The sequence below is a fragment of the Ursus americanus genome, chromosome 28 (assembly GCF_024610735.1).
Source record: "Ursus americanus isolate L20-20 chromosome 28, mUrsAme1.1.p, whole genome shotgun sequence".
NCBI classification, from domain to species: Eukaryota; Metazoa; Chordata; class Mammalia; order Carnivora; family Ursidae; genus Ursus; species Ursus americanus.
The window spans coordinates 26,146,898-26,159,040 of record NC_142154.1 but is presented as its reverse complement, the minus strand read 5'-3'; the positions used below and the strand labels follow the sequence as shown (position 1 = coordinate 26,159,040).

Below are 12,143 nucleotides of genomic sequence, written 5' to 3'. Positions count from 1 at the left end.
GCCTGGGATTGAGCCCCGCATCAGGCTCCCTGCTCTGCTGGGAGCCTGCTTCTTCCTCTCCCACTCCCCCTGTTTGTGTTCCCTCTCGCGCTGGCTGTCTTTCTCTGTCAAATAAATAAAATCTTAAAAAAAGAAAAGAAAAGAAAAGAAAAGAAAAAGGCATTTTTTAGAGGCCTGATTTATTAGGGTTATTTAGTGGGGGGTAAAGCACCATTCTTTTCTTGTGTGACTATTTAGACTTTAATTTGAATTTGTTTCCCGTAACTAGAAAAACAAAACTGCAGTGTAATTCATCAGTTAAGAATGTTTTACTGTGTGAGCACTGTGGAGTGTTTTATTATGTCGTATTTGCTCCATCTAACTAAACCATATGTGACATATATGTAAGGTAAGCACTGCTGCCCAGGAGAGCTGTTTGAATGATGCAAAGTTCTGTTCCTGAGGCTGTTGAGCACTTGAAGTGTAGGTCAGTGTGACTGAAGAACTGATTTTTAAATTTTGTAGAATTTTAATTATGTTTAAAAAGCTACATATGTCCTACTACATACATGAGTACTGTAGTAGACAGCATAATAAAGCAAATGCTGGAAGCTTACCGCTACTGAGAAATTGCACCAGGGGCACCTGTTCTGTCCACTGATTGCCTGCTTGTGGTGTCGTTTAGCCTTCCCTCAGTCCCCTCATGACAACTAACCATCCTGACTTGGGAAACCTAGTGACTAACGGAATCTCTTGTGGCCTTCTGGTTTTCTCTAAGGAGGTGGCCATCTTCATTTTTGCTTGCTCTTCCTGTTCTGTTAAACCACCATTGTGTCTTTTGCCCATTCTTCTACAGCTTTTCAATTTATTTTTTTAATTTCATTTTTTCTTCTACAGCTTGTTTATAGAAGCTCTTTGTATATCCTTTGTGTGTTGCACACATAGCAAAGACTCCTCCGTTTGTGGTTTGTCTTTTCAGTCTGATAATGGTGATTTTTTTATAAACTGATGCTCTTGAGTGTAGCCTCTTTTTTGGTATAGTTAGCACTTTTTCTATCTTTTTAAAGAAGTTCCTTCCTGCCTAGGCGTCATGAAGATATTCTTTTATATTTTCATCTGGAGGTTTTAAGTTTTGCTTTCTACCTTTAAGTTCATAATCCTCCTGGAATTATTTTTTGTGTGTGATGTAGGAGTGGATGAAGTTTCTTTTTTTTTCTATGGTGTTGATCAGTTGTCCGTCCCTCCTCCAGTGGCTGAAGGACCCCTCCTTTCCTTGCTCATCTGTAGCGTGACCCTGTCATCTGCCAGCTTTCTGTGCACGCACTGGTCGGTGTCCAGGCTTTCTGCCATGACCCATTGGTCATATGTCTGTCCATGGCATGACAACACATTCTTTTTTTTTTTTTTTTAAGATTTTATTTATTTATTTGACAGAGAGATAGCCAGCGAGAGAGGGAACACAGCAGGGGAGTGGGAAAGGAAGAAGCAGGCTCCCAGCGGAGGAGCCCGATGTGGGACTCGATCCCGAAACGCCGGGATCACGCCCTGAGCCGAAGGCAGACGCTTAACGGACTGCGCTACCCAGGCGCCCCAATGACAACACATTCTTATTCATTATAGCTCTAACTTAACTCTTGCTACCTGACAGGACATGTTTCCTTACCATATTCTTCTTCAAGGGTGTGTTGTGTCTTCATGTATCTTTGCTCTGCTCTGAAAGTATTAGCTTACCAAATGTATTGAAAAAGGCATTTCAGTGTTAATTGGTTATGTCTCTAGACGTATTTGGGGAGATCTTTTGCTGTTTCTTCTTGAAGCAGTCTCTTGTCTTCAGGGTCCTGGGAGCCTGGCTGGAGCAGGGTCATGTTTTGCAGTGACCGGGATCATGGGGCCCATACGCGCTTCAGGGCATGGCATTCAGACCGCCTCGCTTCTAGGGGCCGAGCCACTGGATTGGCCACCTTACATCCAATTACAAATATATACACACACACACACACACACACACACGTGTATATATGTGTGTAAATATATACATATGTATAAATGTATTTATTGTATAATAAAAATATGTATATATAAGTTAAAATATGTATAAATATATAAATATAAATATCAATAAATATATATATATTGCCAGGTAGTCCAGGGTTGGACGTGGATACCTCTGGGAGCTGATGGCCTCTCATCAGGACCTGCATCTTTTGGCTTTCCCCTTTGTTGCTGTGTTCCTGGGTAGACCCTTTCCACGCGGTGACCTATGACCCACTAGAGTCATAGGGTGGGCTGGGCAGTCCTGCAAAGAGCAGGCAGGCTGGCTGTGGAGCCAGGAAGCAGCTGACATCCAAGGCAGCCTTGCTCCGGGAACGTTAGGGAGAACTGAATCTTCTACTGCAATGCCTGTGACTTTTTTTTCTTTTTAAAGATTTATTTATTTTAGAGAGAGAGAGCGCAATTAGGGGGAGAGGCAGAAAGAGAGAGAGAGAGAAGCAGACACCCTGCTGAGAGCAGAGCCCAACACAGGGCTCTGTCCCATGACCCTGAGATCATGACCTGAGCCGAAACCAAGAGTCAGATACTTTACTGACTGAGCTACAGAGGCACCCCAATATTTGTGAATTTTTAACAACCAGATAAGTTAGATTTATTTTTTTTTTAAGATTTTATTTATTTAAGAGGGAGAGCGACACAGCACGAGCAGGGAGGAGGGGCAGAGGGAGGAGAAGCAGATTCCCAGCTGAGCAGGGAGCCCAATATGGGACTTGATTCCAGGACTCTGGGATCATGACCTGAGCTGAAGGGAGACGCTTAACCGACTGAGCCACTCATGTGCCCCAGGAAGAATTACTTTATTTTTTTTATTATTATTATTTTTTTAATAATAAAATTTTTTATTATGTTAGTCACCATACAGTACATCCCTGGTTTTTTATGTAAATTTCCATGATTCGTTACATGCGTATAACACCCAGTGCACCAAGCAATACATGCCCTCCTTACTACCCATCACCAGTCTATCCTATTCCCTCCCCCCGCCGAAGAGCTCAGTTTGTTTCCCAGAGTCCACAGTCTCTCATGGTTCATTCCCCCTTCTGTGTACCCCCCCTTTCTTCTTCCGTTTCTTCTCCTACTGATCTTCCTACTTCTTATGTTCCATAAATGAGTGAAACCATATGATAATTGTCTTTCTCAACTTGACTTATTTCGCTTAGCATTATCTCCTTCAGTCTCGTCCATGTTACAGCAAATGTTGAGAAATCGTTCTTTCTGATAGCTGAGTAATATTCCATTGTATATATGGACCACATCTTCTTCATCCAGTCATCTGTTGAAGGGCATCTCGCCTCCTTCCACGATTTAGCTATGGTGGACAATGCTGCTATGAACATTGGGGTGCATATAGCCCTTCTCTTCACTACGTCTGTATCTTTGGGGTAAATACCCAGTAGTGCAATTGCTGGATCGTAGGGTAGCTCAATTTTTAACTTTTGAAGGGACCTCCACACTGTTTTCCAGAGTGGCTGTACCAACTTGCATTCCCACCAAAAATGTAGGAGGGATCCCCTTTCTCCACATCCTCTCCAACAATTGTTGTTTCCTTCCGTGTCAATTTTTACCATTCTTACTGGCATAAGGTGGTATCTCAGTGTGGTTTTGATTTGAATTTCCTTGATGGCTAATGATTTTGAACATTTTTTCATGTGTCCGTTAGCCATTTATATGTCTTCATTGGAAAAGTGTTTGTTCATATCTTCTGCCCATTTTATGATTTATTTGTTTCTTGTGTATTGAGTTTGAGAAGTTCCTTGTAGATCTTATCTAGTCTTTTATCTATAGCATCATTTGCAAATATCTTCTCCCATTCCGTGGGCTGCCGCTTAGTTTTTTTGACTGTTTCCTTGGCTGTGCAGAAGCTTTTTATCTTGATGAAGTCCCACAAGTTCATTTTATCTTTTGTTTCTCTTGCCTTTGGAGATGTGTCATGAAAAGGTTGCTGTGGCCGATGTCGTAGAGGTTGCTGCCTATGTTCTCCTCTAGAATTTTGATGGATTCCTGTCTCACATCGAGGTCTTTCATCCATTTGGAGTTTATCTTTGTGTATGGTGTGAGAGAGTGATCAAGTTTCATTCTTTTGCATGTAGCTGTCCAATTTTCCCAGCACCATTTATTGAAGAGACTGTCTTTTTTCCACTGATGTTTTTTCCTGCTTTGTCAAGGATTAGTTGCCCAAAGAGCCAAGGGTCCATTTCTGGGTTCTCTATTCTGTTCCATTGGTCTATGTGTCTGTTTTTGTGTCAGTACCATGCTGTCTTTGTGATCACAGCTTTGTAGTATAGCTTGAAATCCGGCAACATGAAGCCCCCAGCTTTGTTTTTCCTTTTCAACACTTACTTGGCGATTCGGGGCCTTTTCTGGTTCCACACAAATTTAAGGGCTGTTTGTTCCAGTTCTTTGAAAAATGTCATTGCTATTTTGATCAGGATGGCATTGAAAATGTAGATTGCGCTGGGTAGCATGGACATTTTATGTTAATTCTTCCGATCCATGAGCTTGGAATATTCTTCCATGTTTTTGTGTCGTCTTCAGTGTCTTTCAAGAGTGATTTGTAGTTTCTAGAATATAGATCCTTTACATCTCTGGTTAAGTTAATTCCGAGATAACATATGATTTTTGGTGCTATTGTAAATGGAATGGATTCCCTAATTTCTCTTTCCTCAGTCTCATTGTTTAGAAATTGTTTAGTCTCATTGTATAGAAATGCAACTGATTTCTGAGCACTGATTTTGTATCCTGCCACATTACTGAATTGCTCCATAACTTCTAGTAGTTTGGGGGTGGATTCTTTTGGGTTTTCCATATAGAGTGTCATGTCATCTGCGAAAAGAGACAGTGTGACTTCTTCTTTGCCGATTTGAATACCTTTTATCCCTTTCTGTTGTCTGATTGCTGTTGCAAGGACTTCTAGTACTATGTTGAATAATAATGGCGAGAGTGGGCATCCTCGTCGTGTTCCTGATCTTAAGGGAAAGCCTTCCGTCTTTTCCCCATTCAGAATGATTTTTGCTGTAGGCTTTTCATAGATGGTTTTTATGAAATTGAGGAATGTGCCCTGTATCCCTACACTCTGAAGTGTTTTAATCAGGAAAGGATGCTGTATTTTGTCAAATGCTTTTTCTGCATCTATTCACAGGATCATATGGTTCTTGACTCTTTTCTTGTTGATATGATCTATCACACTGATAGATTTGCGAATGTTGAACCCCGCTTGCATCCCAGGGATGAATCCCACTTGGTCATGATGGATAATCCTTTTAATGTACTGTTGGATCCTATTAGCCAGGATCTTGTTGAGAATTTTGGCATTCATATTCATCAGGGACATCGGTCTGTAATTCTCCTTTTTGATGGGGTCTTTGCCTGGGTTGGGGATCAAGGTCATACTGGCCTCATAGAATGAGTTTGGTAGTTTTCCTTCTGTTTCTATTTTTTGAAACAGGTTCAGGAGAATCGGTATTATTTCTTCTTTGAATGTTTGGTAGAATTCCCCAGGGAATCCATCAGGTGCTGGAGTCTTGTTTTTTGAAAGGTTTTTGATCACTGCTTCAATCTCTTCATAATTAATCGGTCTGTTTAAAAAATCAGTTTCTTCCTGTTTCAGTCTTGGTAGTTTATAGGTTTCCAAGAAGGCCTCCATCTCTTCCAGGTTGTTTAATTTATTGGCATAAAGCTGTTGATAAAAGTCTCTAATGATCCTTCCTTTTGCATTGGTGTTGGTTGTGACCTCTCCCCTTTCATTTATAATTTTATTAATTTGAGTCCTTTTGTTTTGAATAAGTCTTGCCAGTGGCTTATCGATCTTATTTATACTTTCAGAGAACCAGCTTCTAGTTCTGTTGATCTGCTCTCCTGTGCTCCTGGTTTCTAATTCATTGATCTCTGCTCTAATCTTGATCAACTGCTTTCTTGTGCGTGGATTAGGCCTGTTCCTCTGTTCCTGTTCCAGCTTCTTGAGGTGAGAATATAAAAACTGCATTTTGGATTTTTCTGTTCTTTTGAGTGAGTCTCGGATGGCTATGTATTTTCCCCTTAGGACTGCCTTTGCAGTGTCCCGTAGGTTTTGGACCATTGTGTTTTCATTCTCGTTGGTCTCCATAAATTGTTTAAATTTATTTTTGATCTCCTGGTTTATCGAATCATTCTTGAGTAGGATGGTTCTTAGTTTCCAAGTGTTTGAGTTTTTCCAAATTTTTCCTTGTGATTGAGTTCCAATTTCAAAGCATCGTGGTCTGAGAATATGCAGGGAATAATTTCAGTCTTTTGGTATCGGTTGAGACCTGTTTTGTGACCCAAACATGATCTATTCTGGAGAACGTTCCATGTGCATTTGAAAAGAATGAGTATCCTTTTGTTCTAGGGTGTAGTGTTCTATATATATCTGTGAGGTCCATCTGGTCTAGTATGGCATTCAAAGTGTTTCTTTGTTCATTTTCTGCTTAGGTGATCTGTCTATTGCTGATAGTGGAGTGCTGAGGTCCCCTACTCGTAACTTATTATTATCTATATGTCTCTTTATTGTGGTTAAGAGTTGGCTTGTGTATCTAGCTGCTCCCCTGTTGGGGGCATAGATATTTATAATTGTCATATCCACTTGTTGGATACATCCTTTAAGAATAATGTAATGTCCTTCTGTATCTCTAACTACAGTCTTTATTTTAAAATTCAATCTGATATGAGAATTGCTACCCCAGCTTTCTTTTGAGGTCCATTGGCATGAAAAATGGTTTTCCATCCCTTCACTTTCAGTCTGGATGTATCTTTAGGTTCAAAATGAGTCTCTTGTAGACAGCAAATGGATGGGTCATGTCTTTTTATCCAGTCTGTAACCCTGTGGCGTTTTATGGAGCATTTAGGTCATTCACACTGAGAGTGATTTTTGAGAAATATGATTTTAATGATGTCATGTTGCCTGTAAAATCTTTGTTTCTATAGATTGTAACTTTCTGTTCTGTATCACTCTTGGGTCCTTTTTACTTTTATAGAACCCCCCTTAATATCTCTTTTAGAGCTGGTTTCGTGGTTACGAAATTGGTCAGTTTCTGCTGATCCTGGAAGGTCCTTATCTCTCCATCAATTCTGAATGACAGCCTTGCTGGATAAAGGATCCTTGGCTGCATGTTTTTCTCTGAAAGAGCTTTAAAAATGCCCCCCCCAACCCTTTCTCTCATTCCAGGTCTGTGTAGACAGGTCTGACATAATTCTGATACCTTGGCCTTGGCACATGAGAAATTTCATTGCCGTGGCCACTTTCAATACTGTATCCTTGGATCTAATATTTGTGAATTGCACTATGACGTGGTGGCGTAGGTTTGTCGTGGTTGAGCTTGGGAGGGGTCCTCTCTGCCGCATGGACACAAATGTTTGTTTCCCTTGCTAGATTAGGGAAGTTTTCAGCTACAATTTGTTCAAATGTCTCTTCTAGACCTCTGTTTCTTTCCAACCCCTCGGGGATGCCGATGATTCTGACATTGGAACGTTTCATTGAGTCAGTAAATCCCGTAACCTACATTCTTGAGATTGGATTTTTTTGAGTCAAGTTTCTGTTTTAGCTTTCTCTTTTACCATCCCATCCTCTAAATCACTAATTCGTTCTTCTGCCTCATTTATCCTGGCCGTCAGAGCATCTAGTTTTGACTGCATGATTCATAGCATTTTTAATTTCTGCCAGATTTGCTCTCATTTCTGCCCTTAGAGATTCTATATTCTCGTTAATATTTTCATTAATGTTTTTTTCAAGTCTACACATCATCTTGACCATTGTTACTCTGAACTCCATTTCTGATAATTTGGTTATATCCATATCCATCAGTTCTGTGCCAGAGACCACAGACTCATTATCTTTTCTTTGCTGGGGGGGGGAATTTCTTCTTCTCGTCATTCTGATGAGGAGAGGTTGCGGGGTTGTCCAGAACCCAAATTATTGACCAGGGCCCAGGCAGCGTGCTCTTGTTTTATAGGGTCCTTAGGGATGTGGGCTTCTTGAATTTTCAGCCTGCCTTCTGGGGGAAGGAACTGCTGCACTGATACTCAGGCAGCCCTGTTTGGGTAGAGTCTCCGTGTCCCCTGCGAGGGGGGATGGGGTGGGCACTCTCTGGGCCGGTATTTCCAGGCTTTTGTTCTCTGGTGGCTTTCCCTGGCAGTTTGCTGTGCCTCTTCTGAGAGTCAGAGCAGCAGCGGCCGAATCTCAGCCTGTCTCAGAACAGAGAGTTCGCAGTCTGCTTTCCAGTGAGCTCTCCTGGCCACTTTAACTCTGTTACTGTTGGTGCTGCTCAACCCTGCAGCGTCCCAGGTTGTGCGCCCCACCGCCGGCGTCCCAGCCCTCACTTCCAGGGTCGGCGCGTGTCTGTCCTTTGGGTTTCTAACACCACCAGCCGCCAGCCGCCCCGCGCGCGCTCCCGAGCTCCCTGTATGGTTCGGCAGCGCTCTGGAGTGCCGGTTTTCAGTCTGGTTGCACGCGCGTTCCCAGGCTCACGGTCTCAGTCTGCTCTCTCGCGGGTGGAGTGCTGGTCCGTGAGTCCGCCCGCTCCCCAGTGCAGGTGGCTGTAGCTTTCCAGAGCACGAGTGCGGAGTCTCCCTCCCCCTCCGATATCTGTGCGCGGATTCACGGCTCCCCGCTTCGTACCTCAATACTCAGCGCTGGAGATGTTCATTTGTAGAGATCCAGATGCATCTTCCTACGTCTCAGGCTGATTCCGTGGGTTTTCAGGATGGTCTGGTACCTATCCAGCTCGACTCGGGACCAGCTGAGAAAGGGGACCCCTACTCCTCCGCCATCTTAACTCCCAGCTCTGTCCAGGAAGAATTACTTTAAATCATAATCTCTTATCATGAATTTTAAATATTTACTGTAAGAAGATACCCTTCATGTATTAACTGTTCAACTCAACATACAGTGCAATTTTTCTTGTCCTTGTGTGTCTAAATCTGAAGGGGGTTTTTGTCCCTGGCTTTGGGTTATGGCAGGGAGCCCCACGTTTTACTGAGGGAGGACTGCCTTATGGAATTGACTTCTTAGTGGCAGAGAACCATTAGAAGGCTGGTTTTTCCTCTTGGTCTAGTTGTGCTTTTAGGAAATAAGATAAACTATCAAAAGCTTTTCTTCGCCTATGAAGTAGAAGATGTCAAGGATCCTTGTATGGACATAAAAGAATTATAGAATCATAGGGGTTCAATGCTGGAACGGCAGAACTCCTTTCTCAGCAGCTCAAAGGAACAGTCTGTGCCCGTTGTCGGATCAGCAATTGGACACTCATTGGCTTTTGGATGGAGTGTGATGCTGTATTAGAAACTTAGAAAAAGAGTGATCTGAAACCAATGTGAACCTTGCTGCCTCGTTCCTTCAGTTATGCCTGTTGCATATCTCTCAAGACAAGCAAATCCCTTGTGAGAGTTGTTCAGCACTCTTAAAGACCTTACCACAATCCAGTGGGAATTGGTGCCTCAACAGTGAAGGGATCCTCTAGGCCTCAGGGGCCTGGTGAGTGCTGGGTCTCTAGTGCCCACTCGACACACATCCCCCTCATCTCCCTTCTGAGACCAGGCCTGTGTCTTAGGTATATACTCTTGTGCTTAATTAGCTCCTTTGAGTGGCAAGCACAGTACTGGGAACCTAGGAAAAATGTTATACATAGTTGTCAGTTGATTTGAAAGCAATCTTTGGCATATAAGTCTATGAATATTTCTGAAACAGTGAACGACAAGAGCGCCATCTACATCCTAGTCAAGTGTAGGAGATCCCAGGGCCCGTGCTTGAGGCACAGTGAGCACCATGCATAGCTCTCTTATGGACACAGTGGCCCTGCCCTACAAGGATGCCTGTCACCACCCCTCCTCCTACCCTCTGATCACTGTCACCCCTCTCTTCTCCCCTCTCTGGATTCCCTTGTCCGTGCACCTTGTGCAAGTGGTGAGAAGCCAACGTTTCTGTGTTGGGCAGGTCTGCTGCCAGGCCCGGCCCCAGACTGGAATTTTGTGGTGTTGCTTTTCTCCTTTTGGAAGTAGGAGGTGCTATTTCCTGCAGGTCCATCAATGTGAAGCTCTCCAAGGTTGAAGACGGCATGGCTCTTCTCATTCTGTCTTTGATGGTTATGCCCAAATGCCACCAAACCCAAGGACAGGTTTGAAGACTCCAGACACCGATCTCTTCTTGGGGCTTATTTTGGACTGTCTGAGGAAGGTGGTAATATGTCTTAGTATTTGTGTGGGTTCCCATTACTATAAATGGAGATACTCACATTGTCACATTAGAAAAGTGAGGTAACTGTGACCCAGCTGCCAGGGCAGCAAGCATGTGGGAGGGCCCCCGAGGGGTCTGACCATGCTGCCATGCAGTAGTGGCCCCAGCTGGCACCAGGATTGGATTCAGTAGCCAAAAATGTTGATTTTACTTATTCTGAATTTGTGTATTGTGTCGATAGATTTAACTTTCTGAAGAAGTTTGCTTCATTTTGCTTTTCAAATTCTGCTCCCTAAAAACCTAGCCTGGTATAAAAAAGATCACACACACACACACACACACACACACACACACACACTGGAATATTACTCAACCATCAAAAAGAATGAAATCTTGCCATTTGCAGTGGACATGGATGGAACTAGAGGGTATTATGCTGAGTGAAATAAGTCAGTCAGAGAAAGACAAATATCAGATGATTTCACTCATGTGGAATTTAAGAAACAAAACAGATGAACATAAGAGAAGGGAAGGAAAAATAAAATAAGATTAAAACAGGGAGGCAAACTATAAGAGACTCTTAACTCTAGGAAACAAACTGAGCGTTGCTGGAGGGGAGGTGGGTGGCGGGGTGGGGTAACTGGGTGATGGGCATTAAGGAGGGCACTTGATGTAATGAGCACTGGGTGTTCTATGCAACTGATGAATCACTAAATTCTACCCCTAAAACTAATAATACACTGCATGTTAACTGAATTGGATTGATCGATTAATTTTTAAGATTTTATTTATCTGACAGAGATAGAGAAAACAAGTGGTAGGGAGGGGCCACTGAGCAGGGAGCCTGATGTGGGGCTTGATCCCAGGACCCTGAGATCATGACGTGAGCCAAAGGTAGATGCTTAACTGACTGAGCCACCCAGGCATCCCTAACTAAATTGGATTTAAATAAAAAAAATTTTAAAAACCCAAAAAAAACTAGCCTGGAAAGTTTGATAATGTAGTTGTTGGGTTTTTTTGTTTGTTTGTTTGATTTTTTGTTTTTTGGTGGTTTTTTTTTCAGTTTATGCATGTGTGTGTTTAATAAACTTTTAATTTTAGAAGAGTGTCAATTGCTTGTTTGTTTTAAATGCTGGTTTTTGTAGCTATTCTCAGTTTTTCTGGTTTGGTTTGGGGGCAAAAATTTGAGCTCATTGGTAATAGCACCTGGCAGCAGCACAGCTGGATGAGCCACCCCTCTTGAGTGCTTTTGCTGGCCTGCAGGCTCTTTTAACTGCCCGCAGAGCTCTCCTCTGTGGCTCTGCCCCCAGCATTCCTGCTTGGCAGCTGTTGTCCCTTAACCAAGTCTCCCATCTGCCGTCCATTGGCCTGACCACTTTCTTGTAGTCAGTCACCTTCCAGCTGCCCTCCTACACTCTGTTGGTGCAGGCTGGCCATTCACTCCTCTCCATGTTGCTTTTTCACACAACAGTAAATACATGCTGGACATCATTCTCCATTAGGAAGTGGTGACATTTCTTATCCTTTTTGTAGCTGCGTAGTATTCCATTGACATCACCCTCTTCATGTGTTTGCATAGCACACAGTCATCATCTGATCCCGTCCCTTTTTTTAGCTTGTTCCTCCCTCCTCCCCCAACATCATCTTCACTAGAATAGAAGGCCCAGGGGAACATGTCCTGGGTACACTGGCCCAGCGGTGGCTTCTACTACATATATTCTGCATAGGAGCTCATGCTTTGCTGCTGGCCTCAGGAACGGAAGACAGGGTGTGGAGGGGTCAGTCTCCTTCGGGAGTATCCTGGTGAACAGGTGGCAGCTGACTGGCTGCTGCACTAGGTTAATGTTACGTGACAAATAGGACCCTCACTTTGATGTACAGAAAGTCTTCTGTTCCTCTTCTTGGTCTTAGCTTTGCCATCATCTGGGGA

The 12,143-nt window shown here is 43.1% G+C and overlaps 1 protein-coding gene across 3 annotated transcripts in view; it reads left to right on the top strand.

Moving 5' to 3' along the window:
* The window catches only part of CYFIP1 (cytoplasmic FMR1 interacting protein 1), a 121,873-nt gene that overhangs the window by 97,300 nt on the left and 12,430 nt on the right, over positions 1-12,143 (top strand). The window lies entirely within an intron of this gene.